Here is a 17,841-nt window from a genome sequence, read left to right as displayed (position 1 = left end):
TCTTAATTGATCTTAAATGTATGTGTGACTGTGTGATGAGGGATTTCCAGTGACACAACTGCCAGTCAGAAACAGGCACAGGAGACCCATCAGACAAACCCGCACAGTTGCTAGGAGACTAGATTCCTCTGCATGGCACAATATCGACAGTGTGAGAGAACAGTCTATACTCTCATCAAATGTGAACGTGTTGGGAGCACATATTCACAATATATTCCGATTGATTTTGCTGGTGATATAATATTACGCAACATTTTGAATATCACAATGATTTTAATGTGCTTTTTATTTGGTTATAAAGTTTTCTTAAAGACAGTGTCACTAGACAAGCTTTCCTTTTCTTGGAAATATCAGTGTTAAGACAGAAATGTTTTAATAGCACCTGTCATGTAAACACTAATAGCAAAATTTTACTTAAGATGGTAAGTTTGATTAATTTCAGTGAACCAGATCAAATGGTGCACAATTAATCACTTAAAAATTGAAGTGTGTAAGTAATAGATTCATGTATTTATTATTGTTTATGTATTTGTTTGATTAGCTTTTAGTTAATTAGTTATGAAAGCTATAAAAGCATAACCTATGCTATACAAATGTAATTTCTTGGAAAACACTATTTAAAAATAAATTAGAAACCATGGAATAAGTTCAAATTTCTTTTAAATATGTTGTGGTCAGCCATAGATGCAAGCTACTAGGTTAAATTAATTTCTGTATCTTAAATCATTAGAGTTTAAAATAGCATATTATTTCTTCCAACTTATTCAGATTGAGTTAATAAAATTCGTTTTTGAGTTCACATAACAAATGTTTAAGTTGAATTAACTTTTTAAAAATTTAAAGTATAATGAACTGATTTCATTTAGTGATTTTTTTACTGTTTTACAGTGCACAATACAAGTTCATGAGAAAAAAGTACTTCAACGAGTCAACAATAGCAAGATCTATTGGCATGTCAGGTGCAGTCAGTCATTGAGCCTCTAGGCTGAATAAGCTGACTGAAGTCAAAGATGTCGGCTTACTTCAGACTTCAGTCGCTCAGAGTTTCTACCACACAAGCGGCTCAACCTATTAAATCACTGTAAAAGGTCAATATGGAGATTCAGCCAGACATTACACTCATCCAGATATAGTCCAGGACGAGTTGACGGACCACTTGTGGGAAAACAAGCAAAAAACAAGCAAAGCTCAGTGTGGTCCATATTCCAGAATGACAAAGCCAAGATTCATCAGGCTCAAATTGTGAAAGACAGGTTGGGAGGGAGCATGAAGAATCATTTTCACACATGAATTGGCACCAGTCCACACCTTAAATTTACAGAAAATATTTGGGATGTGCTGGAGTAGACTTTACAGAGTGCTTGACTTGAAAAATTGATGCACCTCTTGATGGAAATAAATATTGTGATGTGTGAATAAATGGTCTGAACTCAGAGGTGCCAATTTATGCAAATGATTTTTCATGCTCCCTCCAACCATTCTTTCACAATTTGAGCCTGATGAATCTTGGCCACAATGTGTCTTTCTACATTTCTGTTTAAGAAATGAAAAGTTACACACTCCATCAATTAGATTTAGAAGAACTGTTGCCAAACAAATTACATGTAATGCAGATCAGGGGCGTTTCCTCCGAGTAGGCAAGGGAGGCAGTGCCTCCTCAAAAAAAATAGGATGAGAAAATAATCCATATTACATATAAAACAACACAAATATTACAAATGATGACATTAAAAAGAGCGCAAGTCACGCATATTTCTTAAGGAACACTGTCCAACAGCGACACCCGCAGGTAAAGGTACACAGGGGAGTCATGCTTTACAGTCTATGGAGTCATGCCTCCCTTTCCTCTCATAGGAAACCATAGAAAATCATCAGACCCCTGGCGTGCGGTGGGTTTTGTGGGGGGTAATTGAGAATGAATGGGGGAAAGTCACATGAGAGGAGGCAATGTCTCCATCGCGCTATGATTGGATGTAATTGGTTGTGATTGGATATGATTGGCTTGTGCGATAAATCCCGCCTCTTGTTGACGTGCGCGTTACGCGCGTCAGTTTGACTGAACAAATGATGGCGTCAATGGGAAGACTAATTGAAAAGTAAGTAAACAGATCACCCAGTTAGATATCACTGCTTTATGTGACGTCAAAATCAAACTTGAAATGGACTGAAAGCATGATGACTGCGAGTTTTTTTTTAGTGCAATCAGTTTGGTGAAATGAAATTAAAAATACAATTCGTGTCTGTGACAGACAGTGTTTAAGGAGCATGACTGATGATCCAAAATATCCTAGGTTGACAACTAAAACGAAAAACCGCAATACACAAATAAAATATATTGTTTAAATTATTATTGCCTTTAGTTATTATTTTGGAATGAATGTAGAAATGCTTAGAACACTAACTTGATGAGACTGACTTGGTTCTGATAAATAGAACATTACATTGTTAATATAAAATTACAAAATAGAATTGTATTTTGTTTCTTTTTTTCTTTTTTGATGTACTGTAAAGTAATGTTCATTTAACAAGGAAGATGTGTCAACTTTAAGAGTAATGCACATGAATTTACATTGATTCATAAAAAAAAATGTGCCTCCTCATTTCAGAACACCACTGCACGCCACTGATGCAGATATATTCAGCTTTGCCATCTCAGGAATAAATGACATTTTAAAATATATTAAAAAAGAAAAAAAAGTTATTTTAAATTGAAATAATATTTCACAATATTACTTCTTTTACTGTATAATTATTTATTTATTTTAAATGCAGCCTTGGTGAGCATAAAAGACTTCTTTCAACAGTAATAAACAATATTAAAGGCCCCAAACTATTGAACTATAGCACTATAGCACGTGACTTCACCACAAACTTCATCTGAGCACAGTTCAGTCATAACATCAGTCGGAGCAAGACTTCTCAGGAAACAAGACCCTTCAGTGTGCATGTGCATATGTGGTCAGTGCATCCAAGTTGCATGCTCACAAAGCTGGGTTTTGTTTTGTTGCCTCTGCAATTATGCTTGCACAAATGCATGTATGTAACACTATCTTGGTATCACTGACACATAACAAAACTAGAAAATTTAACTTCTTAAATGTGTGAGTGCTATTGTAAGCAATTTTACAGTAATATCTTATTTCTTTTCCCAAATGCTGGAATATAATATGAAAAACAGTGCAGTTTGGAAAACTGCAATACTACGTTAAAATGTATTACGTTACGTAATGTATTATGCATTGTTGCAATTAATGCACAAACAAAGTAAAATCTCATTTCTGCAGTAGCATTAAGAAAGGTAATGAGTGCTGAACCTTTTGACTGTTCACGGTTGGTTTGATTGTGTCAAATGAAGCTTGACCCTACTCACAGGCATATATATGAATGGCTGAAAGGCAGCTGCTCAGAAGGTTATTTCAAAATTAACAACAGAAATAGCTGTTACTACTGTAGATTACCCCCACCCACGTCTCCAGCCCTAATGTTTACCACCAACCACTGATCTGAGAAATGCAGCCTGGAGGTCATTTGAAATGTTACACGACTCGCACTGTGGTTAAACACACATTTCAAAAATGACTTGTGTTCTCTTTTAACATTTTTTGTTAAAATAATGCTTTCAAGTCAAAATTACAGCTTTTATGACAATTAGAGAATCATGACAGAAGCAAATTTGTATTGCTCATAATACATTTTCATTGTGAAAATTGACAGTACAATTTTGAATGAACACAGGCCACAGCAACAGTAAGGCCAAAGTATACTTTGAACTTTACGCATACCCCAGGGTCCGCGTACTGTACGTGTGACGCAAATTGTCACCAGAATAGTACAAGCAGTGCACAATTTTGGTAGCTGCGTACTTTGTACACACAGGATGCTCATGCACACTGAATTTGTTTTGCACCCATCAGTTGTTGTACAAGGTGGCAATACTGGTCCGGGCCATTGTTTCACAGTAGAAAATGAAACTAAAGAGACAGAACAACAACTTGCACCGTCTTTGCAATTAATATTCATTCTAATAATTCATTCTAACCTGTACAACAATTTTACCATTCTTTAAATATAAAGCTAAAATGTCTCATAAAAATAAATTTCGAAGTGTCTATTTACACCAAGTGCAGCTTGTTGGCAGAGGCTATGTAGACTAACTCCAGCCTCCATTGTCTAATTGAGCCAGAAAAAAAATTACAAAAAAAAAAATCAAGCTGATAACAGGATCAGTGGCATGGAGAGTAAAGGCCCATTCAAGGCCGTTATAGTAATTGTCCTTGGTATGAATAGGCTTTAAGGTGGGTGGCGTTGGATTTTGATGAGACCGACCCGAGTTCGAATTCACCTTTTTCCAAACATTCCAAACATAGCAAATCAGCATTTTTTTTTAAATGAAAATTAATTTAAAAAAATTGAAAAGTGGAAACAAAGTGCCTAACGGGAATTTAATATTGGGAAAAAAGTGTTTATCGTGTGGTGTTACGTGTAGAAGAGGGCGTTCCCAATAAGGTGGCATCCATTTATGATTTTAATAAATATAATCACTGAATATGTTGTTATCACTGTATACTGTTTTATAATATACTACAATACACTGAGGTGCAAATAGTCTCTGCCACTATTTGCACTAAATATAAATAGCATCTAACAACTATTTACACTTGCAAAGAAAATTTAATTTTTTTTTTAACTGAACTGTGCACTATTATTTTGTTGTTGTTGTTTTATTCACACAGTTTAAACATCACTCACCTTGCAGTTTAACTTTCAAACAAGGTTCATCCTAACAGTCCAATGATATAATATATATATTATATATATATTGCATAAATAAAATTAAGCCAGTTTTAGCACAGTTTTTTGCATTGTGATTACTGTGAACTTTCCAAATTGTCAGCAGCATACTGCAAAGTGAACAAAATCTCATTTTCATTAGTGTAATATACAGTAAATAAATTTGAATGAGAAAGAGGGTTTTGCCCTTAAAAGTAATGTGACAAAAAAAACTTAAAATGCACTTTTGGTGTGAAACTGTTTTTTTTTTTGTAACTCAAAATGCTCCTTTTTTATAACACTGAAAAAAAAGAGAAAAAGAACAAGAATTGACATCCTTACATCTTGATTTGTCTGTGTGTGTGGATTTAGAATTAGAGGAATGTTCAGCTGTGGCCTTAGGTGTGCAAGTGTTAACAGCCAGATAAAGGATCTTTGTAAGGCTGCATTCTCTGAATGAACATAGTGGTGTGTGAAGACGCCAACAAGAACCGTGTGCCCTCCAAGTGCCTCTACAATGTGTGTCACAGCTCTGACTGGGAACAACAGAACAGCTGGGCTTATCCAATCCTCATCTGTCCATTAAAAAAGTATTAATGCTGCCCCATAAACCCTCTTTAGAGATGCCACAGCACAGAACGTGACAGACTGCACTCGATTTAAAGGTCTCGCTCTTAATTATGCAAACACACTACGAAACTGCAGCTCCACTGAGACTATGTGGGTTAAAGGAACGTCTGTGATATTTTGAGGTGGGCACTCATGTAAATCATGTGGGCGGTTATGGTGGAACGTATGAGATGGCAGGCTGAGCGTTTATTTGGGGTGATGCATGCATACATGCTGGTGTCAAACCCACGGCTAGGTGAAATCTAAGAAAAAGGTAACCAACTGTTCTGAAATACTTCAGCTAACAGATAAACTTACAGAATTTTTGGTTCATCTTAAAAATTAAAAATTTGGTAGCACTTTACAATAAGATCTCATTTGTAAACATTACTCGATGCATTAACTAGAATGAGCTAACAATGAGCAATATATTTTTACGGCATTTATTAACCTTTGTTAATGTTACTTAAAAATGTTCATTTTAGTTCACAGTGCATTAACAAATGTTAACACATACAACTTTTTATCTTAAAAATGTATTAGTAAATGTTAAAATTAAAGGCTGTACAAGTATTTTTCATCGTTTGTTCATGTTAACTAATGTAGTTAAATAATGTTAACAAATGAAACCTTATTGTAAAGTGTTATTCATAATTAATTTTTTTTTTTTAAACTGAACTGAACTGTGCACAGTTTAAACATCACTCACCTTGCAGTTTAACTTCCAAACAAGGTTCATCCTAACAGTCCAATGACTTACAAAATTTAAAATTCACCTACCATGAAATATGAATATTTTGTGCCAAGATTCAGCAATAGAATACAGGCAAAGAAAACATAAATTAACTTCCCTTTTATGCTAAAAATAGCAATATTAACATACTGTACTTGCATTTTTATATTATAAGACCATTTATTTAAACAACGTGAACTTTATATCTACATGTTGTTCTATGACATGAACAAACCTTTAAAAAAATGACACTTTTGGCTTTGCTTTAACAAAGTACTTTTAATTTGATGATGTTTGTCTTATTAGTAACTGATTTTAAGTTTTGATATTTTAGGGTGCTTTAAAGTCACCATGAAATCAAACTTGTCATTTCTTATGTTTTATTGAAAATTGCAATATTTATTTATTTAATTTATTTATTATATAGTATTTATTAACTTTTTTTTTTTTTTTTTCAAAATCATATGCCCTTGTAATATTGGCAAGGACGGGACAACCTGTCACTCACATGAGATCACAGCTATCCAACAATTCCCATGGACAAAATCGAGTCTATTCCTTCTTGGTCGAGAAGCTGTTTAACTCGGATACATGTCACAATAAGGAAGAAAAGACTATTGCAACTTTCATTTCATGCAGACTTTAATTAATGTGATGACATCATGCTGTGCTTTAGTTGTTAAATCCTTCTTAGAAAAGTTTTCTTAAAAAAGTCTTAGCTATTAATTAGCTATTGCATTGTCTCTTGTCTCACAGTTTTTAGGAACATCCAGCCTTGAATGTTGCATTTTTAAGATGGTGTTTTAGGTTTTACAAGCCGCCTTATGAGTCACTGCCTGTGCATTCTGCTCCATTTCATTCAATCAGAGCTTCATTGACACTTCTAGCACAGAAATTACACTGAACCATCACAGAACCAGAACTGATGAATTCCTTACAGCTGTCATTCCTGCATGATGCTGTTTCACCCTTCATCTAGCTCTAGAGCGTATAATACTCATTCAGACTGTGCAAAGCCTCAAAGTAGAAAGTGCTTATTGGAGCCACAGAGGTCTGGTTTAATGCAAGTAGGCCCTGTGTTCTCTTTATTATGCATTAGGAGTGTCAGACCTGCTGAGATGCTCACTCCAAACATCTTTGATGTATAGCTACCCACTGACACTACGCAGCAGGCCCTGGGCTTAAAACGCTGACCAGTGTGTTTCTCTTCTTGGACAAGAAAAAAAAAAAAGAGAAAGAAACAGAAGAAGAAAAGAGACCCAAGGGGCATAGGACAGTAGTAAGCAGTTCCACTATTATACTGTATGGAACACGTGACTCACTGAAAGGTCAAAACCCAAACCCACACACACTCACACACACACGCACATTCCACAGAGTCTAATCACTTCAGTGTGTCTTAGCTAGCGAAAATTACCTTACAAAAACACACATACTCTCAGTCAAAAGCACATACCATTTAGTTCATATGACACATACACACATTCCCGAGTCAGACAGTATTATATGTTTTCTTCCACAGAGAAGACACACTCTGTACTCTATCCAACATTATATCACACACATTTACTAAATGAAGCTATCTAAATGAAGACATACAAAAGACTTTAACTGCCCTAAATAATTTTTTTTAATAGAATTTTTGCCCGTTTTCTTTGTTGCTTTTAAGAAAATCAGTGGAATTATTTGGAACAGATTGAAACATGTTTAACTGTGTAAACAGAGCTGAGTACTATATTAGCCAAAATATTTAATACATGAACAAGCATGGGATGGGAATATAAAACCAATTAGTGGGCCATTTATTTTAGTGTAAGTGTGATAATCAATATTCAGAATTAATGTTAGCTTATAACACAATAATAAATAATTATTGGACTACAATAAACAATAATACACATTATGAATATTCTAATAACAACAACCACATGTACTAATTATTCTCATATTACTAGATATAAGTGGTCAAAAAAGTCATTTTAACATGTCTGTTATGCCATAAGCCATAAATCTGCAGTTTTTTTGGGTGTAGATTAATGTGAGCCAGCCTACAGCCCATCACACCTTCTAATACACAGTGTTTTTACACTCACCTGTATTTAGAGCACAGCACGATCCTTATTTCCTCCACATTGCTTTGTGTTCAAAAGAGAATCCTGAGAGAAACAGAAAGAGGAAGATTAATATTACATTCATAATGTGATAAACAGCTTTACGGTCCACTCTGATCTGGATTATGGACCTTTTGTAAAGAACAAAAATTTCAATCACTTTGGAACAGTTTAATCACAATCAACCTTTCTGTATCCCCACACTCAATAGTATTAGCTGCTATTTTTAGCAACAGATTACGTCACACAGTGATGGTACTCATCCAGACAGAGTCAAATATATCACAAACAAATGCAGCCCTAGTCAATCATATCTAGACCTTTGACTGTCTGTTGGGCTGCATGATAAATAAATATATACACTTATCACGTAACGAAGCCTCATTTACTGAAATCACGTGACTTTGGCAGTTTGATGCATGCTCCGAACCACTGATTCCAAACAAAAGGTTCGTAAAGCTTCAAAGCTTCATGAAGCGGTGTTTTGAAATCACTCATCACTAGATATTGTGGAATAAAGTCGTTATTTTGTTTTGTTTTTTTGCCGCACAAAAATAATTCTTTTCACTTCATAACATTAAGGTTGAACCACTGTAGTCACATGAACTGTTTTAAATAAGTCTTTAGTAGCTTTCTGGGCACTGAAAGTGTTAATTATCTTGCTGGCAATGCAGGCCTCACTGAGCCATCGGATTTTATGAAAAATTTCTTAATTTGTGTTCTGAAGATGAACGAAGGTCTTAAGGGTGAGGAAGGATATGAGGGTGAGTAATTAATGACAGAATTTTCATTTTTGGGTGAACAAACCCTTTAAGCTGAATTTTATTGAAAGAAGATGTTTTCTAGTTATCACAACAACAGCAATTCATCAAATGATGAACAAAAGATGGAGAAGAGCATAACCTGGAGATTTACATGTGGTGGTGTCAAGCACATTTTGCCATTTTATTGAGCCCATTCAGGTGCCAGGAGCACTGTGGCAATTTAAGGCTGTGTCTGAAAGCTTTGTTGCCTCACTGCCTTATCAGGCAATGACTTTGTAGGCAGTGTTTACGCATGAAGATACCTCACGAAATTGATTTTGGACAGACTTCTGGGGCAGTATAACAGTTTAGTGATCTACAGCAAAATAGACCGTGCTTTGGTGATAACTAAGCAAATATTTAATTACTACAATAGTAATTTCTCATTAGAAATTACATCAAAGTTTAAAAACTTACATTTACATGCAACCTGACCACCAACCGCAACTTTCAAATACCATCTCTTTTTTTTTTTTGCTCAATTGTCACAGAATGGTACACACAGGATTGTGGGAAATCAAACACAGCGAAGGACACATCTTTGCTGCCTTCAAAAATCAATAAGATGAAGCTATCTCAGGAGACAGGAAGTGAAGCTAATATTGGATTCGGACGTACCTTGATTCCTTCCTACCTTGGAATGCATCCTCCAAAGGCAGCATTTTTAAGCTTTCGGACGCAGCCAATGTCAGATCAAGGTAAATCTTACTGAAATTCCATATTCATGTCTAGAGATTCAACAAACTTACCCAGAAGTGCTCATTGTATCAGTCGATACAGTCCCAGCATACTGATTAAAATCTATTAACTTTGCCTGCCAATCAGATTAAGGTTTGTCATTCTGAGTAAACTCTTGGTTTTTTTTTTTTTTTTTTTTTTTTTTTTTGTGGGGGGGTTGCAATATGCTTCAGAAGATAAGATGATCTGTGAGTGTGATATCTGATGCTGAGACTGAAACAAAGGCCAAATTCATGTACTTCTCCCAAGACTGAAGAGAGCTATAACACAGCAGACTATAACTCACCACAAAACACGCACGCAAAAGCAAAGCACAGATGACTGAAATAAAATTAACCTCCAAGGACAGCCATATTTAGGACAAACCCATTTTCTTAATTAGGTTTGAAAGTAGGCAAAAAACCATCTTGGTATTCAACAAGATATAACATCTGTTTAACCTATAATATGAAAGTAAGGTTAATAATATAACTTAGATTACACATTTTTCAGTTAAAAATGAGTACAGTAGCAAAAATGAGTACACCCCACAACAAAAACTACTACATCTAGTACTTTGTATGGCCTCCATGATTTTTAATGACAGCACCAAGTCTTCTAGGCATGGAATGAACAAGTTGGCGACATATTGCAACATCTATCTTTTTCCATTCTTCAAGAATTACCTCTATTTGAGACTGGATGCTGGATGGAGAGTGATTTGTCTCAACTTGTCTCTTACCCATAGGTGTTCGACTGGGTTCAGATCAGGAGCCACTGAATCACTTTCATCCTGTTCTTCTTCAGAAATCCAACAGTGGCTTTAGATGTGTGTTTAGGATCATTGCCATGTTGGAAAAGTGCACGGAGTGATGGTACCATCTTCTCTTTCAGTATAGAGCAGTACATCTGTGAATTCATGATGCCATCAATGAAAAGCAGCTCCCCGACACCAGCAGCACTCATGCAGCCCCACATAAGGACACTGCTACCACGTTTCACTGTAGGCACTATGCATTTTTCATTGTTTTCCTCACCTTTGCGACGCCATACAGTTTTGAAGCCATCAGTTCCAAAAACATTTATCTTGGTCTCATCACTCCAGAGTATAGAGTCCCAGTAGTCTTCATCTTTGTCAGCATGGGCCCTGGCAAACTCTAGGTGGGCTTTTTTGTGCCTGGGCTTTAGGAGAGGCTTCTTTCGTGGATGGCACCCATGCATGCCATTCCTCTGCAGTGTACGCCATATTGTGTCATGGGAAATAGTCACCCCAGTTTGGCTTTCTACTTCTTTAGATAACTGCAGTGAACTTGCATGCCGATTTTCTTAAACCCTTCTCATCAGAAGACGCTCCTGTCGAGGTGTGAACTTCCATGGACAACCTGGACGTCTCTGTGAGATGGTTGCAGTTAAATCTTTTTAAAATTTTTGTACCACTTTTGCTACAGTATTCTGACTGATAAGTAAAGCTTTGCTGATCTTCTTGTAGCCTTCACCTTTCTGGTGTAAAGAAATTATTTTCTTTCTCAGGTCTTGTGACATTTCTCTTCCATGTGGTGCCATTGCTGACAGCATGAAATGGGAAGGGGTTTTAAAGGATTAGTCCACTTTTAAATACACTTTTCCTGATAAATTTACTCACCCCCATGTCATCCAAGATGTTCATGTCTTTCTTTCGTCAGTCGAAAAGAAATGAAGGTTTTTGAGGAAAACATTCCAGGATTATTCTCCTTACAGTGGATTTCAATGGCTACCAACAGGTTGAAGGTCAAAATTACAGTTTCAGTGCAGCTTCAAGGGCTTTAAACGATACCAGATGAGTAATAAGGGTCTTATCTAGCGAATCGATCGGTCATTTTCGAAAAAATACAACCGTTTATGCTTTATAAACAAAATATCGCCTTGAACGTACTTTCCGCTTCCGCATTCTTCATAACGCTTACGCTGAATGTTTTACGCCTTCCCTATTCTACTTACAGAACGAACGCGGCGCCAGTTTCGTTTTTTTCCGTAACTTGAATAGGGAAGACGTAGGACATTCAGCGTAAGCGTTATGAAGAATGCGGAAGCGGAAAGTACGTTCAAGGCGATATTTTGTTTATAAAGCATAAACGGTTGTATTTTTTTCGAAAATGACCGAACGATTCGCTAGATAAGACCCTTATTACTCATCTGGTATCGTTTAAAGCCCTTGAAGCTGCACTGAAACTGTAATTTTGACCTTCAATCTGTTGGTAGCCACTGAAATCCACTGTAAGGAGAAAAATCCTGGAATGTTTTCCTCAAAAACCTTCATTTCTTTTCGACTGAGGAAAGAAAGACATGAACATCTTGGATGACATGGGGGTGAGTAAATTTATCAGGAAAAGTGTATTTAAAAGTGGACTAATCCTTTAACACCCTTTTATAGTCAACCGTTTGCTGGACACCTGTGTAATGAATAATTAGACTCACCTGTGGTTGAATTCTTGTTAAATTAGTCTAAAATTTTGCTTCGCTCCAGAGACTTTAAGTGGGGTGTACTCATTTTTGCATCAGCCTAATTTGAGTAAAACTAAAAAAAAATTCTTCAAATGTTACTTTTCAAAGGGGGTGTACTCAATTATGCTGAGCACTGTAATATATACACATATATGTTTTTATATATATATATAAATTGTAATTGTAAATGTAAATGTAAATGCGTTTAAATTTATGATATTTTTAATAAAGATCTCTTAAAATTTAACAGAGAAGTGAATCGTGCCAGCTCTCTTGCAAAAAGTAAATCAAACTGACGCACTCCATGTTTCATGTGATTGGCTGTTTGCTGCACATTAGTTTAATGAACTGCACTTATACAGCATTTACTAATCTTTGTTCTTGTTAATTTCAACATTTACTAATACACTTATTAAAATCTTGTTAACATTAGTTAATACACTGTGAACTAACATGAACAAACAATGAACAACTGTTATTTTCATTAACTAACGTTAACGAAGATTAGTAAATACAGTAACAAGACGAAAAAGCGAGGGATGTAACCAAGAACCTGTCTGGCCCAACTGAATTCAGACTCCAGCAATGACATTAAAACCTGACAGCATGTCCCTCATGTTCACACATCACATTTCTTAAATAAAGTCAACGGATATATCATTGTGTGCTGCCCTAATATCTGTTTAGTCACAAAATAGATACCAACACAACCTTAAGGTTCAGAGATCTTCAGACAGACATTGTATGTGTGGAGCAGGCAGAGGAAAATCTTTAATTGAGGGTTCAGTTATATTTTTAGAACAGCTTGGATGTAAAATAAAGGAAGTGCTCACTCTGTACGGCTCACAGAAGGGAAAACCTTTCATTTTCTGCCTGTTAGTGAGTATGTGCATTGGAGTCCTGTTTAAGCGAGTCCTGTTTAAGCGAGTCCTGTTTAAGGCATCTAATGTCCTCTGTCATGTAACAAGTATTTTTTTAACTGAATTCTGTAGTCATTTTAAAACTTTTTTTTTTTTTTTCGACTGTACCCCTACATGTTTGTATTTACCTGTTTAGGGAGAAAAGTTCTCCTAAATTAAAATGAAAACTACAAGTAATGCAAATAAAAATAAACTGGTACTGGAAAAACTAGACTCAAATACATGACCACAAACCTGACCTGAATTCATTTTTTTTTTTTTTTTTTTTTTTTTTGTGCATGGTAAACAAAATTGGAAACCCTTTAAAACCCAGTTAACAGATCCGACAGAAAAATTCAAAATTCAAAATCACAATTACACTGGTATGTGTCATGGCTGTATGATATTTATTCCCTCCACATGTTCAGTCTTCCTTGCTCTAGGTCTAGTGAATTCCCAGCATGCACTACTCTCTTTTTCTATCCTCAATTTGTCCTTCTCTCCCCATCTCTATCATCATGTGGGGTTCTCGTGAAGATGCAGTCCTGAGGGTGTTGTGCATTCAGCTGGATGCAAGCATTCACTCACACACACAGACTCTTTATATGTCAGAGAGAGGGCAGCTCAGAACCATAGGCAACAGGAGAAAGAAAAAACTAATCTCACATTCAAATGAATGTTATTTACTGACTGATAATGGCATGGCAGGATATTCACTGCTGAAGGCACAAAGCTGCACTGTTGCCTGCAAACACATACGCACGTGTATGAATGATCTAAAACACAGCAAGACAATACACAACATGAATTATGCACAAAGAACAGATGTCTTTTGTTTGGGTCTGTACAATATAAACATTCGACGTAGCTGAGCTCAACAGGAATAGAGCATTTCATTAATTCCTGTAACGCACTGAAATTCTTGAACTGAAATTCTTGGTCGAAACTGAAAATTCTGGATCCACTCTGATGAAAACTGAAACGGTAAATGAAAATGATAATTCTATAATTGGCCTTTGTTTCGAATAATCAATTATATTAGTGTAGTTAAGTTATGCTTGTCAGTGTTGATCAATGTAATATTGACTTAGAACTCACTATTTCACTATTTTTTTACACAAACTATAATGATAAAGAGAAAACAGCCAGCAACAGCCAAAAAAGTTCATGTGAGTATAGTGGTTCTACCTTAATATTATAAAGCAATGAAAATACTTTTTGTGTGCCCAAAAAAAAAACAAAATAACAACTTTTCAACAATATCTAGTGATGGCCGATTTCAAAACACTGCTTCATGAAGCTTTGAAGCTTTACAAATCTTTTGTTTTGAATCAGTAGTTCGGATCGCGTATCAAACTGCTGAAATCACGTGACTTTGGTGCTACGAACCACTGATTCGAAGAAAAAAAAAGATTTGTAAAGCTTCGAAGCAGTGTTTTGAGATATTGTTGAAAAATGTTTTTTTTTTTTTTTGTGCTGCACAAAAAGTATTCTCGTCGCTTTATAATATTAAGGTAGAACCACTGTAATCACATGAACTGTTTTAAATATGTTTTAGTACCTTTATGGATCTTGAAAGGTTCTTGTTTGTTCATGTTAGTTCACACTGCATTAACTGATGTTAACAAGATTTTAATAATGTATTAGTAAATGTTGAAATTAACATTAACAAATATTAATAAATGCTGTATAAGTGCAGTTCATTATTAGTTCATGTTAACTAGTTAACTAATGAACCTTATTGTGAAGTGTTAACCCTAAAATAGAGAATGGTTTTAAAGTGTTGGAGAGTAAATGCAGACTAATAGGTTTGTTAATTATAATGTGTTATTTACTTATAATAATTATTATTACTATTATTAATTAACTTGATTATTTTTTTCACACAGTTAAATAAAATAGTTAAAAAGTTCCAACAGTTTTTGGTACCTAGCTATGATACTGAGAAACGTGAAATTTTATTGTTACTGGTACAGTGACAACACTAGCTCCAACACCTTTAAGATCTGTATAGTTGCTGCATAAAGGTGTGGTCATACTGACAGCGATACTGACAGTCAATTGTGTGTGCACACATTAAGATGCTTCTCAGCTTTCCGCCACATCTGTGGTTTGTACTAAAGAAATTATGTGCATCTTAACTGCAGATGAGCATTCTAACAGGTTCTATACATCATAAAAGCAGTTGTTTTTTTTTTTTTTTTTTTGTATCGTTAGGTTCGGTGTTAAAAATGAGTGTGAATGCTAAGCGAACCAGGTCTTAAAATGTAACATTTTCTTTCTTTTTATTCCCAGACCAAAAGAACCAAGAGAACCGAACAACAAGTGTGAACACACCCTTAGTTTGAAGTGTTAATCCACACATACCCAATTAACACCTACTATTTAGTCAATGTTTGTACCCAAACACAAACAAGCCATGGTTTAGGTAAAGAGAGCGTTTGATAAGAGAAAAAATGTGGCTGTATTTGTGTGATTCAGATTTGGCCCTGGAGACTGTGAGGAAGCAAACTGTTCCAGCTAATTGAATTCCTCTCTAGAAAGTCTGCTCCCCAGACAGCAATCACAATCAGCCACAAACACACCATAATGACAAACCATATCACTAAAGACAGAGGTAAATCTGACTCCTTTTAATATTTTGAATTTAGTAGGCTAAACTTCCCACCAAGACATGTGGTATATATTTCACCCCCAGACCGTCTAATTTAATCCAGATACAAGGAACACCCTAAACTGCAATCATATTTGGCCATCAACTCTGTGGACGTGTGTGTAACTAAATGCAGCACAGAAAGAGTTTCAAGTTTTAAAATTTGTTCTCAATCTCAACAAACAAAAATGTTACACCCTGCAAACCTCAACTATCTTTTAAACATTAATTCTGAACAAATTATAAAGTCAAACTCACAAGTAGTCTCATGCAGTCAAATATTACATTAAAGGGTTATTTCACCCAAAAATGAAAATTCTGTCATTAATTACTTAATGACAGACTTGACTTTATTCAATTATATTAATTGAATAAAGATTTTTTTTTTTTTTTTTTTTGCACACAATTTATTTTCGTCGCTTTATGAAAATTAAAAGGGTTAGTTCACCCAAAAATGAAAATTCTGTCATTTATTACTTACCCTCATGCCGTTCCACACCCGTAAGACCTTCGTAATCTTCGGAACACAAATTAAGATATTTTAGTTGAAATCCGATGGCTCCGTGAGGCCTCCATAGGGAGCAATGACACTTCCTCTCTCAAGATCCATAAAAGGTACTAATAACAAATTTAAATTGGTTCATGTGAGTACAGTGGTTCAATATTAATATTGTAAAGCGATGAGAATATTTTTGGAGCGCCAAAAAAAAAAAAAAAAAAAAAACGACTTAAATTTAAAAACATTTTAAACATTGCTTCAGGAAGCATTGGAGCACAAATGAATCAGTGTATCGAATCTGCTGTTCGGAGCGCCAAAGTCACGTGATTTCAGGTGTTTGGCGGTTGATTGGCAGTTGGACACACGATCTGAATCATGATTCGATACACTGATTCATTTGTGCTCCGAATCTTCCTGAAAGCAGTGTTTTGAAATCGGCCATCACTAAATAAGTCGTTATTTTGTTTTTTTTGGCGCAACAAAAATATTCTCGTCGCTTTATAATATTAATATTGAACCACTGTAGTCACATGAACCGATTTAAATATGTTTTTAGTACCTTTATGGATCTTGGGAGAAGAAGTGTCATTGCTCCCTATGGAGGCCTCACTGAGCCATCGGATTTCAACTAAAATATCTTAAAAATCTTGTTCCGAAGATTAACGAAATTCTTACGGGTGTGGAACGGCATGATGGTAAGTAATAAATGACAGAATTTTCATTTTTGGGTGAACTAACCCTTTAAGGTTGAACCACTGTAGTCACACTGACTATTTTAACGATGTCTTTACTAGATTTCTGGACTGTTGATTGGTTTACTTGAAAGTGGTAATTGAGTTGCTGTCTTTTGGGGGTCAGAAAATTTACAGTGAAAAACCGTATATTGACTCCCACAATTCCCTGCGTGATACTTCACATTAAATTTTCGTTGAAATAACTCTGTTTCTTATTTTTCTCATTTTTTCTAATCAGTATGTACATTAGGGTTTTATGTTACATCTAATGTTGTTAAATTAATGTTTATTGCATTTTTAAAATTTCATGCATGTTACCATGATGGTGTTTAGTGTGTGTGTGAATGACACTGTGTGCACCTTCTATATATTAGTATTGTCCTCCTCAGTGGAAAAGCGCTTGTGATGAACTTTGATTCATCATGTGACTCTCATCACCACTGGTTTGTGACTGTCATGTATTATAAAGGTAAAACAGATATTAGTACTTCATTAGTATAAATTAACATTATTCAGTTAATGAAATATGTTATTTTACCGTAAATTTAACAGATTTAAAATGTAAAATTCACATGTAACTCCGTAAGTATGTTTACGGTTTGATGTCATTTTTACAGTATTGTTCTGGTAACCACAGCTGCCGGTATTTTTCCGTAGAAACAACGGGATTTTTTTTTACAGTGTAGTGGTAATTGAGTTGCTGTCTATTGGGGGTCAGAAAGCTCTCAGATTTCATTAAAAATATCTTCATTTGTGTTCCGAATATGAACGAAGGCTTTACAGCTGTGGAACGACATGAGGGTGCATAATTAACTACAGTATATTTATTTCA

At 35.2% G+C, this 17,841-nt stretch overlaps 1 protein-coding gene across 4 annotated transcripts in view; it reads right to left on the bottom strand.

The window, feature by feature from the left end:
• The window catches only part of fynb (FYN proto-oncogene, Src family tyrosine kinase b), a 73,237-nt gene that overhangs the window by 40,935 nt on the left and 14,461 nt on the right, over nt 1-17,841 (bottom strand). For all 4 annotated transcript variants that reach the window (XM_048206163.1, XM_048206164.1, XM_048206165.1 and 1 more), the window contains exon 2: nt 8,206-8,268. The gene's annotated coding sequence lies outside the window, so the exon portion shown is untranslated. The remainder of the gene's footprint in view (nt 1-8,205; nt 8,269-17,841) is intronic.

Source organism: Megalobrama amblycephala, linkage group LG11 (assembly GCF_018812025.1).
Source record: "Megalobrama amblycephala isolate DHTTF-2021 linkage group LG11, ASM1881202v1, whole genome shotgun sequence".
Taxonomy (NCBI): domain Eukaryota; kingdom Metazoa; phylum Chordata; class Actinopteri; order Cypriniformes; family Xenocyprididae; genus Megalobrama; species Megalobrama amblycephala.
Note: the sequence above shows the minus strand (reverse complement) of the source record. Positions and strands in the feature narration are given on the sequence as shown.